We start from the raw sequence: 15,668 nt of genomic DNA on the forward strand, positions 1-15,668 counted from the left end.
CTGGCACCTCAGCGGGCCGTTCTTAACACTGTATGTGTTCCCATTCTTGGGCAATCCGCCCAAAGTGGTATGTGGGACTGTAGCCCAAATGGCACAGAATATTTAAATGTACCTAGATACCAGGGGCGTAGTCAGGGTGGGGGGGGGGCTTATGGTGTTTCAGCCCCGCCCCTCCCCGAAATTTTGTCGTGCTGTCGGCGCCACCGACCAAAACAACCCCCGGCGGCGGAAATCATGCTGACTTTTTCTAGAATCTCCTTTTCACGCTCGAAAACACATTTTAGTGCGAACATTGCGAAATCGGGCTGGATTTCGCGGCAACGCCTATGCACCGGGAGTCAGATATCGATAGCGTAACGCCCCATAATTCATGAACATCTCGGTTATCGGCTCTTGTGTGCGCAAGATTTGGAACCGCCGCCAGCTGACGGAGAATTTCGCGCTCCCTTGACTAATCTAATCCGGTAGTACGATGAGGGTGAAGACATTTTGTCTGCAATTTTGACCGGGGAAATCATGGTGCCACTACTGCGAGCCTGAAACACGACAGCAATGCTTACAGTGGAAACATTTGGATTCACCACCCCCAAGAAAAACAAAGGCCGTCATTTCTGCCGGAAAGGTCTTGTTGACTTTTTTTCGATCGTTAGGGGCCATTATTCATCGAAACCTGGAGAGTCTATCAATCGTTTCCAATATTGTGAAACGTCGTATCGGCTGCGTGTTGCAATCAAGAACAAACGACGTGGCAAATTGAGGAATGGGGTCATCTTGCTCCACGACAATGACCGTCCCCACGTCGCTGATGTGGTTAATACAAAACTGGCGAAGTTCAAGTGGGAAACGATGCAACATCCGTCATACAGCCCAGACCTGTCGCCTTGCGACTTCCACGTTTTGGAGCAATTGAAAAAACACCTCAAGGGAATCAGATTCGTGTCGGACGATGAGATGGAAGGGTCAGTTACAGACTTTTTGAAACAGCAAGCCAAGGAATTTTATGAGACGGGAATCAAGCGACCCGTTAGTCAGTAAATGTCTAAATGCTCATGGAGACTACTTTTTAAATAAAGTAACGCGTTTAATTGTCACATATTCACATTATCTCACTTTCATTTGACTCGCCCTTGTATATCAAGCAGAACTTTTGCTGTTTGTGTGCTCTCTGTTGCGACTATAATTTCGGAGCACTTACAATACACGACCCGTGACAGCTGCTCTTGAGCAATACATTCTAAGAAAGGACAGCGTCATTGAGATTTTTCGCTGGTCGTTGCATATGTACAAAAATGTAAACAAGGCTCTTCAATGAAAGAGAGAGAGAGAGAGATGCAAATAAGAGAAAAGCAGGGAGGCTAACAACGTTTTAATAAACTATTTATCCTGAACTTGTTCATTTCATGGCCTTTACATTTTTTATATCAGCGGCATGTACTGCTTTGCTGGTTTCAAACTTATATAGTTCTAAAGTTCGTGTGATATTTGCGTTACTTATTAAACATACAGAAAACATGTAAGCATTGATATCAGTTATTTTGGCCACAACTTTTGAGATATACGAGTACATTATTTTATGGAAAAAAAAACATATTTTACTTGTCTTGAGAGTGCGTAGCGTTCAAGAATTCGTTTGCAGCATCTTTGGCAATGGCAACTCAGTTAATAATGCTTAATATATTTTATCCCTCGACAAATTCTATAACGAGGAGGCCGAGCTGCAAAGTTACCTCCCCCCCCCCTAATGAAATTTCTGTCTATGCCACTGCTAGATACGTGTCATACTCCTCTGCTCATACACTCTTATCTTCACTCATATGAAAGGCAAATAATAATTTTTACCGTCGCATGCTGGACACAGCTACTCCCTTTTGAATTCTGGGGTTTTACGCGCCAAAACAGCGATTTGATTATGGGACACGCCGTAATGAGGGACTGCGGAATAATTTTGACCAACGGGGAATAATTTAACGTGCCCCCAATGCACGGGACGCAAGCGTTTTTGCATTTCATCCCCCATCGAAATGCCTCCACCGCGGCCGGGATTTGATCCCACGACCTCGTGCTTAGCAGCGCAACAGCATAGCGACTAAACCACCGTGGCGGGTAGCTACTCCCTTTTCACTGTTTTATAATTCATAACGTAATAAACAATTTACATAGGTATATTTGGTTAAGAGATCGGATGGTCGGAAGCATGTGCTTCCAGCTAAACAATGTTTATCTTCTATAGCCTTGGGCGAAAGCTCTATAAGTGCTGAGAATCACACGAACAAAAATAGTAATTAATATGAAAAAAAATGGAACAGTGGATCCCGTAATGTCACATTTAAATGTGACGATGAAAAAAATGAAGTTCGAACGCATGCACACTGTCCGTACTTTGAGGCTAAGTTGCACGAAACCCAAAACATGCCCCTCCCCGCTGTGCCCGGAGTAGGCTATCGTTCAATAATATTTCCTAAAGAGAGCGCAGAACTCACCATTGTTCTAAACTTGATGCACAGTTCTCGTCCCTGCGGGTCATGAAGCGCACAAGTTAATATCACATGTGACATGTCCTCGTATGGTTCACCACAAACACATGCTGATGATTCAGCGCACCATATTCTATGTACGAAGTGTCTGGTGGAGGCCACACCTCACAGGAGTCGATGAATCAGTTTCGGGGGCTCTCGGTAAGTTAAGAGCTTAAATTGTAGTTAACGGTCCCCTGCCTTGCCGCATGGTTCAACAACCTTGAAGTGGCACGAATTAAGAACCGTCGAAACAGATCCGCGAATGTCTGAGGTCCACAAAAACTTTGTTCTTCCTGCGACAAGCTGTGCAATGATAATTATCTCTCTGTCTCCCTGTTGCATATGTTTTCCTATTGGGTGGGGATTCAAGTAACTCAACGAAAGTCCATATTAGATTTGCACGTGCCTCTAGATAGTGGATAGCAGTTGCAGCGTCGAGGGCACGGGGTGATGCATATGACCTGATTGTAAAATGTACATGGTGACAGCTCGGCTGGCATTGCGATGTTCTCTACTCTTGTCTGTGAGAGTAACGCTCCTTTTCTATGCTATGACAAATCTTCCTGGAATCCAGTGTCCATTTCCGCCCTGCACTTCTGTAATGTTTGCTCTCAATGTCCCAGTTTGCGCAGATGTCAGCATTTCTATATTCGGGCTTGGAAAATTTCGTCACTTTTTCCTTCTCTTTACTGGAGCAGCATCGGTCGATAAGGCAGCTTTGCGCACTTTCTCTGGTGCGACCTTGCTGAGAGCGGCTTCGCTGTTGACATTTGTGTCACGCGGTGTCAGGAGTCCATAGGACTGCGAGCCTCTGTCATTCGAGGATTTGACTGCGAATGCGTGGGAGGTTAAGACGCGCGAGTCTACATAGGCCGAGCTGCTAGTGTTTACTTGTCCGTCTTTCTAGCTTTCCTGCACCGTGCTATTTCGTTTAATTTCCCGTCTATTTGCTGACTTCAAGCGATTCGCGTTAGTATAAGACATTCTTCTATCATTAAGGACGCGTGACGTTTGGCGAGCTGATTCGCGGTACCAAATTAAACGGACAAAACATAAACTACAGACGCGAAGAAAGAGCCCCCTGGTGTGCAGAGAACAAGAGAAATGACGTCGAACTCAGCGATACGCCACTTCCGTGTAACATAAGCACAAACAGCGAAAAGTAAGAAAAGATAAAAAAATACTGAATGACCTTCTCATAGTTCCTTGCTACGGTTCTGAGTTGGGGTGGAATAATGCAATGATTCTATTTTAACGGTGTACTCTCATGTATCATCAGTAGGACCGAGCGGCGCTTTGTCGACGTTACCACTGGGGTCGGCTGCTCATTGATGGCGGATAAGAAAGGGCTAGAATCGAGTGAAAGGATTCCTTATATTGCAGTGGCCTTGGTTTCAACAGTGTTCCTGGTTTGAACAGAATTCCTACAGAATTTTCATCGTGCGCCGGGAGGGATTATCGGGCACGCGTATGTTTGACCTGGGAGCGGCCTTGTTCTTATGTGCTGAGCTTTGACCCACTTTCAAAATGAAATTGAAAATCCTGCGCTTCGGGTAAGCTGAGAGGGCGTTAAAAAGAGATGGCCGCGGATCAAGAACGCACATTGGCGGAGACTTCCAGTAGAAGGAGCCAGCGCTTAGTGTGAGTCTCAGCATTTACCTCGCGAGAACTCTGTTTTGCGAAGTGGCCGGGATTACACGTTAATTGCAATAAAGATAAGAAAATTGCATCCTTAGAAAAAAAATGAATTTTGTATTATCTCTGACTGTGAAGTACTCATCATTGGTCGCCGATTCTAGTTGAGTATGTAAAAACCAAACAAGTATAAATACAAGATAGTAAACATGTCATCTGGACCCATATTCACAAAGAGCTCCCGCGCTAAAAGTGTGCGTAACAGCAAAGTCCAGTAAATCCTGTTGCTGGACACATTATTAGCGAAGTCGGCTGTCAGCGACAAAGAGCACTTCCGAACAAAAAGCTTTGTGAATTAGGTCCCTGACCGAGGTGCGGTAGAGCCTCTAGGAATAGTGAATAAGTTGTGCTTAAGCGGCTGTCTTTTGACAGACCGAGTGATTTCTGTCTCTTTAGTTTGTCCCTAGATGTAAAGAAAGCCGTCTTGTGGCAGATGTATTGTCTGTTAGTATCGTACTCTAACGCATGCAGCCTAAGTGTCCCGTACACGACCTTTTCATTGAATGCCGTATTTCTTACGAAGCGTACATTTCATTGCTTGCCTTTCGTTTTTATACGTCCAGCCTTTCTGGGTCGCAGATTTGTCATGTAAAAATGGCCGTCGATGTTGTTGCGGTGATGGGAAGAAGAGAACGACGACGGCTCTGAAGACAAAGAAAAGTCGATACTAAAGTCTAGGCCCTACATCTACATCTACAGCTACGTCCTCATAGCCTGCATGGCTGGGCGCTATTCAGTTTCTGCCAGCATTGTGTATTTTTGTAAATATACCTTGTAAATATTTTTATACTAATAACAATATAAATGATCCTCAAAAGGCGCCGAGTGCACTGGCCGCAGGGTATTCGCGACGAGTGTGATAAATATTACAAAGAAAAAAAAAAGGCGTTCGCACAAAGGAGTACCAGCAGATATTACAGAGCTGTTAGGGCGACTATTAGCGTTCGAAAACGTTACATGTCTGTTTTAACGCGAGAGCGTTAAGGGCCCCGCGTCGCAGAAAATCCGGTGTCGGCGGAGTTGTCCGTGTGCGAAAATGGACGAATACATTTAGGCAAATGTATACGTCACACCTTGCGATATGACATGCGGTATATGCGAGCTATATTGCCACACCATTCTATTACTTATGTTGTTCATACATTGTCTTACATTCTTGACAAAGTTATTCCTAGGAATTTTGAGAATGACAGCCCGCACAAAAATGTCATGATACAAAACACTTACAGCGCATGCCTTTTATGTTAAATCTTCTCGGACGTAAATATTAAAAGTGCGAAACAATAACAGAAACCCGAAGATTATGTACATTTTTTGGCGCTGCAGTGCACTACCTCCGGCATCGGCCCACGCAAGAGGCCGCGTGGGCCGATGCCGGAGCATGCAATCAGTGAAAAGAAAACTAGGCATAGGACATGCAAGATGTATGCACTGGAACATAAATATTAATGTCATCGGCAATTTCGATGAGATAGTAAAAGCAGCAGAATGATTTTATACTTAACTGTACAGTACCCAGAGCAGCGACGTAACCTTTTATTGCGAAGTGGTGATTAACACGATACAGAGGCTGCTTGTATAACTAGCAATGAAGTTAGAAGAGCCTTGTAAGATATAACCCGAGGAAAAGCTGTAGGAGAAGATGGAATAACAATCCACTTAATCAAAGGTGGAGGAGATGTCGGGTGTGAAAAGCTAGCGGCCCTTTATACGCAATGCCTCAAGTGTACCGAAGAGCTGGAAGAATGCCAACATTATACTAATCAATAAAAAGGGAGATGTTAAAGAATTGAAGAATTATAAGCCCATTAGCTCGCTTTCAGTATTGTATAAAATATTCACCAAGATAACCTACAATAGAATGACGGGAACAGTTGACTTCAACCAACGAAGAGAACACGTTGGCTTCAGGAAGGGATATGCTATAATGGATCACATCTATGTCATCAACAAGGTAATAGAGAAATCTGTGGAATACAATCAACCTCTCTACGTGGCTTTCATATATTATGAAAATGCATTTCATTCAGTAGAGATACCAGCAGTCATAGAGGCATTGCATAACCAAGAAGTACAGGCGGCATACGATAGTATCTTGGGAAATATCTGCAAATATTCAACATCTACCTTGGTTCTCCACAAGAAAAGTAGAAAGTTACCTGTCCAGAAAGGGGTCTGAAGGAGATATGATCTCTCCAATGCTATTCACTGCATGCTTAGAAGTATTCAAGCTATTAGACTGGGAATGCTTAAGAGCGAGGCTCAATGGCGAATGTCTCAGCTATCTTCGGTTTACAAATGGCATTGTCCTGTTCAGTACCACTTTGCACGAATTACAACGAATTATTGAGTACATTAACCGAAAAAGTGTAATAGTAAGGTTGACGGTTCCTTGACGGTTTTCTTTGTCCAGAAGACAAAGAAAATGTTCAAAAGCCTATCACGGGGACAATATTTCTGGATGGCTTAGCGGCTATGGCATTGCGCTGCTAAGCACGAAGTCGCGGGATCAAATCTCGGCTGCAGCAGTCGCATTGCGATGGGGGCGAAAGGCAAAAACACCCGTGTCCCTTGCATTAGGGGCTCCTTAAAGGTGCCCTGGTGGTGTCAAAACTAATCCAGACTCTCCCACTACGGCGTGCCTCATAATCAAATCGTGGTTTTGGCACGTAAAACCCCAGAATTCTATTCACTTCACGAAAACAACACGGACAAAAGGAAGAAAAACCCAACATGGCGCTGACTCACAACTGATATTTTATTTAGGAAGTTCACGCACATATATAGGAACCGAAGCAAAAAAATAAAGAGAAAAACGGACATCCGCAGGACACATGGTACGCTTCGATGCTGTAATTATCAGGACTGATATAAATAACGAAATTCTTTCTCGCGAAGAATGGCTGGCGGCTAACTTATATATGTGCTCTCCCCCCCCCCCTTATTTTTATATTGTATGCTTCTACAATTTTTCTTGCCATCTGGCTTTTGTGTTTGAATATAATAGAAGTTTCATTAAAGATAGGAACACATCCACAAGATTTGCGATGCACACGAAGATGTAGCGGCGCAGCCCTTTGTAGAGATAACTCATGCTATCTAAGACGAAAATTAACTCAGCGTTTGTAGAGATAGTCGATTATTTTTTTTTATTAGAGTAAAAATAAATCATTCATCGTTTTAGCCTTTAATCGATTAATGGCTTTCGATGCAGTGTATTTCATCGAATAATTGATTAATCGAAATTTTGGCCGGGCACATTAAAAAGGTTGGAACACGGTTATCTGCTTTTGCTGTAAACTATTTTAAGGTTTGAGAGGTGGAACCAAGCTAGAAATACAAGTGCATAAAGTTTGATTAAGAATAAGCTTTAATTTGTTAAAGACTAAATAGAGCTGGCACTAGTAGTCTTTGAGACGATAAACAATACATGTTATAAAATGGCAATTTGAACTGATATAAACAAGATACACAGCACTAGTGAATCCCTGTACTGTGCAGTTAAACAAGAAATAAGAAAAATGCAAAACAGAAAGACGAAGTCCAACTAAAGTATGCAAGAAATTGCAATGTGCACAGGGGAAAAGAAAATTTCTGGTTTAGAAGTTTAAGCTACATGCTTTTTTCTACAGAACGAAGGAATGTCAATTGGCTGGGATGTTTGGGTGAAACGTACACTTTCTTTGAATGGTTACACATGGATGCGAGAACAGACGCTTGGAAGCTATAGATTTGCCGGAATCTACGTGAACTCCATCGATATGTCAACATACATGCTCCAAACCGGTGCGAATGCTTCGCCACGGCTTTAGTGGAGTGGGAGCGAAACGACGATCAACCACTGGGTTTCCCTAGTGTGCCATGAATTGCGAGGACATTTCCAGCCTCCGGCTTCGGGCAGCAGGGGGCGGGGGGGGGGGGGAGGAAGCGCTCAGCTCGGCATCACTCGGGACTTGTAAAAAAAAAAAAGTCGACATGCCACAGCCGCACAGTCACTGCTCACGCTCTGCCATTCTTGCGCGATCTTAAAATTTTCATGCCACTCCTATCAAGCTCTAAAAATTCATTAATCGAACATATCTAATCAATTAAGCCAATTAAATGAAAGATGGGCATCGATGACGATTAATCGTTTAGCGGGATACTGTTAAACGAATAATCGATTAATCGTTCACCAATATTACTAAACCTAAGCGCTTTGTTCGTCTAACATATTCATTACCACACGACAGAGGAATGACCTACACAAGTCCTTTTGCACATGGTATATATTTATTGGCATGGTTCACTGTGCATATGCGCTTTGCCTGCTCATCTGTTAGCATTTTGTCTATTCTAGACGGATGTGACCTACCTTATTTCCTGCAGAAAACAGTTCATCTACGCCGCACCTGAAACCAATATTCTTTAAGCCGTGTAGCATTTTGTATATCTAGAGAATTACCACGCGTGTTCTTTTGCTTAGCTCAGTCTGATCGCATTCAAGTTTCTTATGGGAGCACTTAATGCTGGGAACAATACCTACACAAACAGAGGTAATGACAGTGCTCGGAAGTCCAGCAGCCATTCAAAGCTTAACCTCTGCATGAAAGGCTGGCTTTGACATATGGGAACGAGATTTCTTTGGTGCTGTATTCTGTGCAGTAGTTGCCCTCAATAGTATTACGGAACACTATGGTATCTACAGTTGCTCTCAGTACAGCAGTACTGCCCTCTTTACAATCTTAGAGTGGCCCCAATTATAGCTTAAGGTTGGTTTCACAGATTTAGGTTCATACTACCAGCAAAGATAGCATTCACCAAACCTTAAACAAACGTTAAAGGTACTTGAAGTTGCTTGTTCTTTCGAACATCAAGCGTCAGGTCGGGCCCATGCCGTATTCTTTAGAAACATTCAACACACTGTCAACAACCGCGGGACTCCTCTTTGTCGGCTACTAAGGCAAGTAAATTCCTTTCACGCAGAAAATTACCAAGCGGTTTCGTCACGTCCTTGCATCGCTTCACACTGCCTGACCTAGTAACAGCATCTACGCAGTGCTTCACCTTACGTTATTACTTTCCTGTGGTGTTTTACGTTACGTTCATGACTTTATGGTTTTTCTCGATAGTGATGTTCATCCCGCGGTGGCTGACAGTGTGATTAATGTTTTTAAAAATACGGTATGGGCCTGACTTTCACGTTTGATGTTCCAAAGAATAAGCAAGTTCAGTACTTTTGACATTCGTTTAACCTTTAGTTAACGCTATGCTTGCTGGCAGCATGAACCTAGATCTGTGAAACCAATGCTAAGCTATAATTCGGGCCACTCTAAGATTGTAAAGAGGGCAGTACTACTGTACTGAGGGCAACTGTACGACTGCTGTACTGTACTGAGGGCAACTGTTGTACTGAATACAACACTAAAGAAATCTTGTTCACACGTGTCAAAGTCAGCCTTTTATACTGAGGTTAACAGAGACGAAGATGACAGAGGGAATGAGTGAAACCGTAATAGGCTGGCTTCAGAAGTAGCAATTGAAGTAGTAGGTAAGGTACCGAGGCAACCAGTAGGTAGGCTCTCTCAAGAAACAAAGGACTTAACAAAGAAACCACAAAGAATCAAAGTGTCCAACTCAAGAGATCAGATAGAATTCGCGGAACTGTCAAAACTAATCAACAAGCAGAAAATAAGCGATAGTCGAAATTATAACGTGAGAAAGACTGAGGAAGCAGTAAAAAACGGACGCAGCCTGAAATCAGTGTGAAGGAAACTTTGCGTCGGACAAACCAAGATGTATGCGCTGAAATATAAGCGGGGTAATATCATCAGCACTCTCAAACATGTAGTAAAAGCAGCGGAAGAATCCTATACTGACCTGTACGGTACCAAAAGCAGCCACTATACCTCCATACGAAGTCGTAATGAAGAGGCTACAAAGGCTCCTTCTATAACTAGCAATGTAGTTATAAGGACCTTGCAAGACATGAAACGGAGAAAAGCGGCAGGAGAAGATTGACTACCAGTTGATTTCATCAAAGATGTAGGAAACATAATGCTTGAAAAACTAGCCGCCCTGTATACGAACTGTATCGACTTTAATGGTCAAAGAGAACTGAAATAATGCCAACATTATAATAATCCACAAAAAGGGAGACGTTAAAGCATTGAAAAATTATAGGTCCATTAGCTTACTTCCAGTATTATATGAAATATTCACCAAGATAATCCCTAATAGAATAAGGGCAACACTCGACTTTGGTCAACTAAGGGAACAGGAAGGTTTCAGGAAGGGATGCTCTACAATGGACCATGTCATCAATCAGGTAATCGAGAAATAACGACCATAGTGTTTATTGATGCATTTGCCCCACACATCTTACGCAAAGCCCTAAAAGGGATCCTTAAGGGACAATAAATGATTATGATAATGATGATGCTTATGATGATGAAATCCGCAGAGTACGATCAGCCTCTCTATATGGGTTTCCTAGATTACGAAAAGGCATTTGATTCAGTAGAGATACCAGCAGTCATAGAGGCATTACGTAGTCAAGGAGTACAGGACGCTTACCGAAATATATTGGAAAGTATCTACAGAGATTCCACAGCTAGCTTGATTCTCCACAAGAAAAGTAGAAAATTCCTATAAAGAAAAGGATCAAACAAGCAGACACAATCTCTCCAATGCTATTCACTGCGTTCTTGGAAGAAGTATTCAAGCTATTAAACTGGGAACGCTTAGGAGTAAGAATCAACGGCGAATATCTCAGCAACCTTCGATTTGCGGATGTCATTGTCCTGTTCAGCAACACGTGGGACGAGTTACAACGCATGATTGGGGACCTTAACAGCGAGAGTATAAGAGTGGTTTGAAGATTGATATGCAGAAGACGACGATAATGATCAATAGCCGGGCAAGAGAACAATAGTTCAGGATCGCCAGTCAGCTTCTAGAGTCTAAGGGAGTACGTTTACCTATATCAATTACTTACAGGGGACCCTGCTCATGAGAAGAAAATTTACAGAAGAATAAAAATGGGTTGGAGCACATTCGGCAGACATTGTCAGATCCTGACTGGAAACTTACCATTATCATTAAAAAAAAGATGTACAATCAGTGAATTTTACCAGCGCTGACATATGGGGCAGAAACTTGGAGACTGGCAAAGACGCTCAAAAACAAGTTAAGGACCGCACAAATGGCGATGGAACGAAGCATTTTAGGCCTAACGTTAAGAGACAGGAAGCGAGCGGTGTGGATCAGAGAGCAAATGGGGATAGCCGATATTCTAATTGACATTAAGAGAAAGAAATGGAGCTGTTCACGTCATGTAAGGTGTAGGTTTGACCATTAGGGTTACAGAAGGGGTACCAAGAGAAAGGAAGCGCCGTCGAGGACGGCAGAAGAGGTGGGGCAATGATATTAGGAAGTTCGCGGGCGCTAGTTGGAATCGGCTGGGGCAGGACAGAGGTAATTGGAGATCGCAGGGAGAGTCCTTCGTCCTGCAGCGGACATGAAATAGGATGATGATGATGATGAGGAGGAGGAGGAGGAGGAGGAGGAGGAGGAGGACGACGACGACGACGGCGATAATGATGATTGTGATCATAAGCGTTTAATCGATGCTGGATTTCCGAGCACCGTCATTACCTCTGTTTGTGAAGGTATTTTTAAAACCAAAATCACCGAACTAACAACCAAGTTCATTCCCACGATTACATTTCGTGCCACTCATAACAAACCATGGTTCACAAAGTCCTTGAAAACACTTCAGAACAAGAAGAAACTACTTTTCCGTGCAGCAAAACGAAACCCGAGAGCATGCGCATGGAATAAATGCTAGCAGGCTGACTCAACATATTTGCAGTCCATTTGTAATGTCAAACGAGCATTTTTTCAAACTGACCAGTCGAAGATTCTAACCAATAACCCCAGAAAGTTCTGGCAAATTCTAAACCCTGATCGTGCGCCTATCCTCACACTTACCAACACACTTGGCGGGGAAGTGATCGACGTTGAATGTGCAAATATATTTAACACTGCATTCTCATCCGTCTTCACAAACGAAGCTGATATGCCACCATTTCTCCCAACTGGCCAACCAAGATCGCTCATGCGACCAGTCACATTCGCTGCGCACGGCATCGTCTGTATCATTGAAAATATTAAGATGTCATCTTCTGCAGGTACTGACGAAATCACCCGCAAACTTTTAAAGAACACTCTGCATGTTTCTTCAGTGCATTTATCATTACTGTTCACGCAATCACTTTCCACAGGTAGCGTGCACAGCGATTGGAAGGTGGGGAATATCGTTCCCCACCTTCCAATCACTCCTGTTTTTATTGAAATGAATATTAGGAGAGGTTGGCGCCTTTATGGTGGCACCGGCTACTCCTTGTCACTTGGCAAAGGAACCAAATTTGCGTAGAAAGGGAGAATAGCGACTAGAAATAAGGCACTCAGTAGAACACTGCATGGATGAATAAAAAATATACAGTCCAACAGTACATGAGTCGTAAAGTTCTGTGCTTAATTACCGCCCCATCTCTTTACAAGTGTCCTTTGCAAAATCATGGAACATGTAATCTATTCTTGCAGAATGAATTTTATTGACTCTATTAATTTATTTCACCCTTCTCAACACGGATTCCATAAGGACCTATATCTTGTGAATCACAGTGAGCTATTTTTGTCCATGACTTGCACATGACCCTTGATTCTAACCACAAACTGACGCAATGTTCCTAGATTTCGCGAAAGCCTTCGACAAGGTTCCTCAGAAGCGCTTGCTACTAAAACTTTCTTGGTTAAACTTACACCCGTAAGCTAAAGTATACGGACCACAGGGTGGCCGAAAAAACTGGATTTCTTCGTAGTTAACACGCATTAACGGAAACCGACGATTGCAATACAGCATTCGTAATGCCAAGTTTGGATTGCAGCCTTTCATTGAAAGTTGCATTCAGACAGCTGAGAAAATTAGTTTTATTGCGCAATCCCTGGTCCGTATACTTTTGCTAACGGGTGTACATCATTACATATTGCAGTAGATAAAAGAATTTCTGGCAAACCGTACTCAATTTGTTCACGTTAATAATCGAGCCTCTAGTTCTCTCCCAGTAACATCAGCCTTCCCGCAAGGGTCAGTCCTTGGTCCCCTTCTATTTTTAATATATATTAACGACCTACCAACACATGTCTCCTGTAACGTCCGCATCTTTGCCGATGACTCTTACCCATCGCACAGTCACTAACCCCTTTGATCAACTAACTCTCCAAAGTGATTTAAATTGCGTCCAGGACTGGTGTAACCAATGGCTCATGGAACTAAACCACGATAAATGCAGACTCATGCCATTTAATCGAAACCCTAATCATTATACCATCTCGCACGTGATGATAGCATTAACATGGTCTTGTAAATACCTAGGCGTAAGCTTTTCCAACGATCTAACCTGGAACGCGCATGTCACTAGAGTGATATCATCTGCTAACAGAAACCTTGGATTCTTAAAACGTCATCTACGTCAAGCGCCACCAAACTTAAAATTGCTTGCGTACAAGTCACTCGTACGCTCTAAACTGGAATGTGCCTCTGCCATCTCAAGCCCTAACCGAAAAAATCTAACAAACTGTCTAGAATCAGTACAGAACCATCATACAAGATTCATTCATTCATGCTATGCATATAATGCCAGTGTATCATCGTTAAAACCAGAACCCGGCCTAACAACCCTGGCTTGTCGGCGCCGTATCGCTACTATGTACTTATTCCATAGGTTCTTCTACAGCTCACTTCATCATCCACCTTACATCAGTCTTCCTGCTCGCATTTCACTCCGCATCGGTCACCCCCTTCAAGTCGCCCGGTCACGTGCGCACACTACCACTTTTGCCTCATCATTCTTCCCCCCTCAGCCTCGGACTGGAACGGCCTTCGCCCCGATATCGCCGCAATCCACCCTCGTTTTTGAACTGTATAATTTGCTTTGCATCTAATTTGACTTGCATCTAACTTGCATCAGACTTGCATCTAAACATATTTTCCTTGTGTTACTTGCAACCCACCCCTTATATATTACCGCCAATCCTGAGATCATTTAAGGTAATAAAGTGAAGTGAAGTGTGGTTTCCAGGATTAAATGCGCCCATAAAAAACCTGAATGTGATCAAAGTAAGCGAAGCAAGAAAAAAGACGCACTGTGATTCCGTTGATGCACAAAAGGGCGCATGCCCTAAAGAATATGGTTCCAGGTACGGCGTAGATGTACTGTTTTCTGCAAGAAATAAGGTTGGACACATCTGCTCTAGAATAGACAAAATGCTAATAGATAAGCAGGGAAACGGTATATGTACAGTAAACTATGCCAATAGATACATCGCATGTGCCAGTATGTCATTCCTCTGTCGTGTGGTAACGAATATGTCGGACAAACGAAGCGCTGGGTTAATGTTCGTCTTAGATAGCGTGTGTTGTCTCTAAAAAGGCCTGCGCCGCTGCATCTTCCTGTGCATTGCAAGTCCTGTGCATCCTGTGCATTGCAGCTTGCACTGCAAGCTGCAATGCAAATTGTAGATACATACAATATAAAAATAAGGGGGTGGGGGAGCACACACACACAATAGGGAAATTCTTTCTCGTGAAGAATGGCCGATAGCACACACACACATTATATATATATATATATATATATATATATATATATATATATATATATATATATATATATATATATATATATATATGTGTGTGTGTGTGTGTGTGTGTGTGTGTGTGTGTGTGTGTGTGTGTGTGTGTGTGTGTGTGTGTGTGTGTGTGTGTGTGTGCTATCGGCCATTCTTCACGAGAAAGAATTTCCCTATTTATATCTGTGCTAATAATTACATCGTCGAAGCGTGCCAGGAGTCCTGCACATGCCTGTTTTATTTTTTTATTTTTTGGACTTCGGTTCCTATACATGTGTTTGAACTTCCTGAATAAAATATCAGTAGTCAGTCGGTGCCATGTTATCGTGTTTTGCTTCCTATTGGCCGTATTGTTTTTGCGCTATCACCAAAAGTACAATGAATGTATTATACTAAATTTGCTTTCTAAAAAATAGTTCCGGCGGAGCATCTCCTCTTTACCGCCGATGGCGTAAGAACAAGCGGAGTCATAATCATCTGCTCGGGCAAATGACTGAAGAGTCGCTAATTATCTGCATTTTTCTCAAAGAGTAAACAAAAAGAAACAGTTCAGGAATTCACAGGGGATAATATATTCACCAATATTGTTATAGCACAGACGGAAAATAGAAGAGGAAGAGAAGAAAATAGACGGAAAGGCGGGGAGATTAAAATGAAGAGAACCACATGGTTTGCCACCTTACACTGAAGGAAGGGTGAGGGGGGCAGGAAAGGTGGAAAGAGTAGCCGACAAAATAGCATATATGCGAAAAAAAAATAAAGAAGTATCACATTAACTAGTTC

Source organism: Dermacentor variabilis, unplaced genomic scaffold (genome assembly GCF_050947875.1).
Source record: "Dermacentor variabilis isolate Ectoservices unplaced genomic scaffold, ASM5094787v1 scaffold_12, whole genome shotgun sequence".
Lineage (NCBI taxonomy): Eukaryota > Metazoa > Arthropoda > Arachnida > Ixodida > Ixodidae > Dermacentor > Dermacentor variabilis.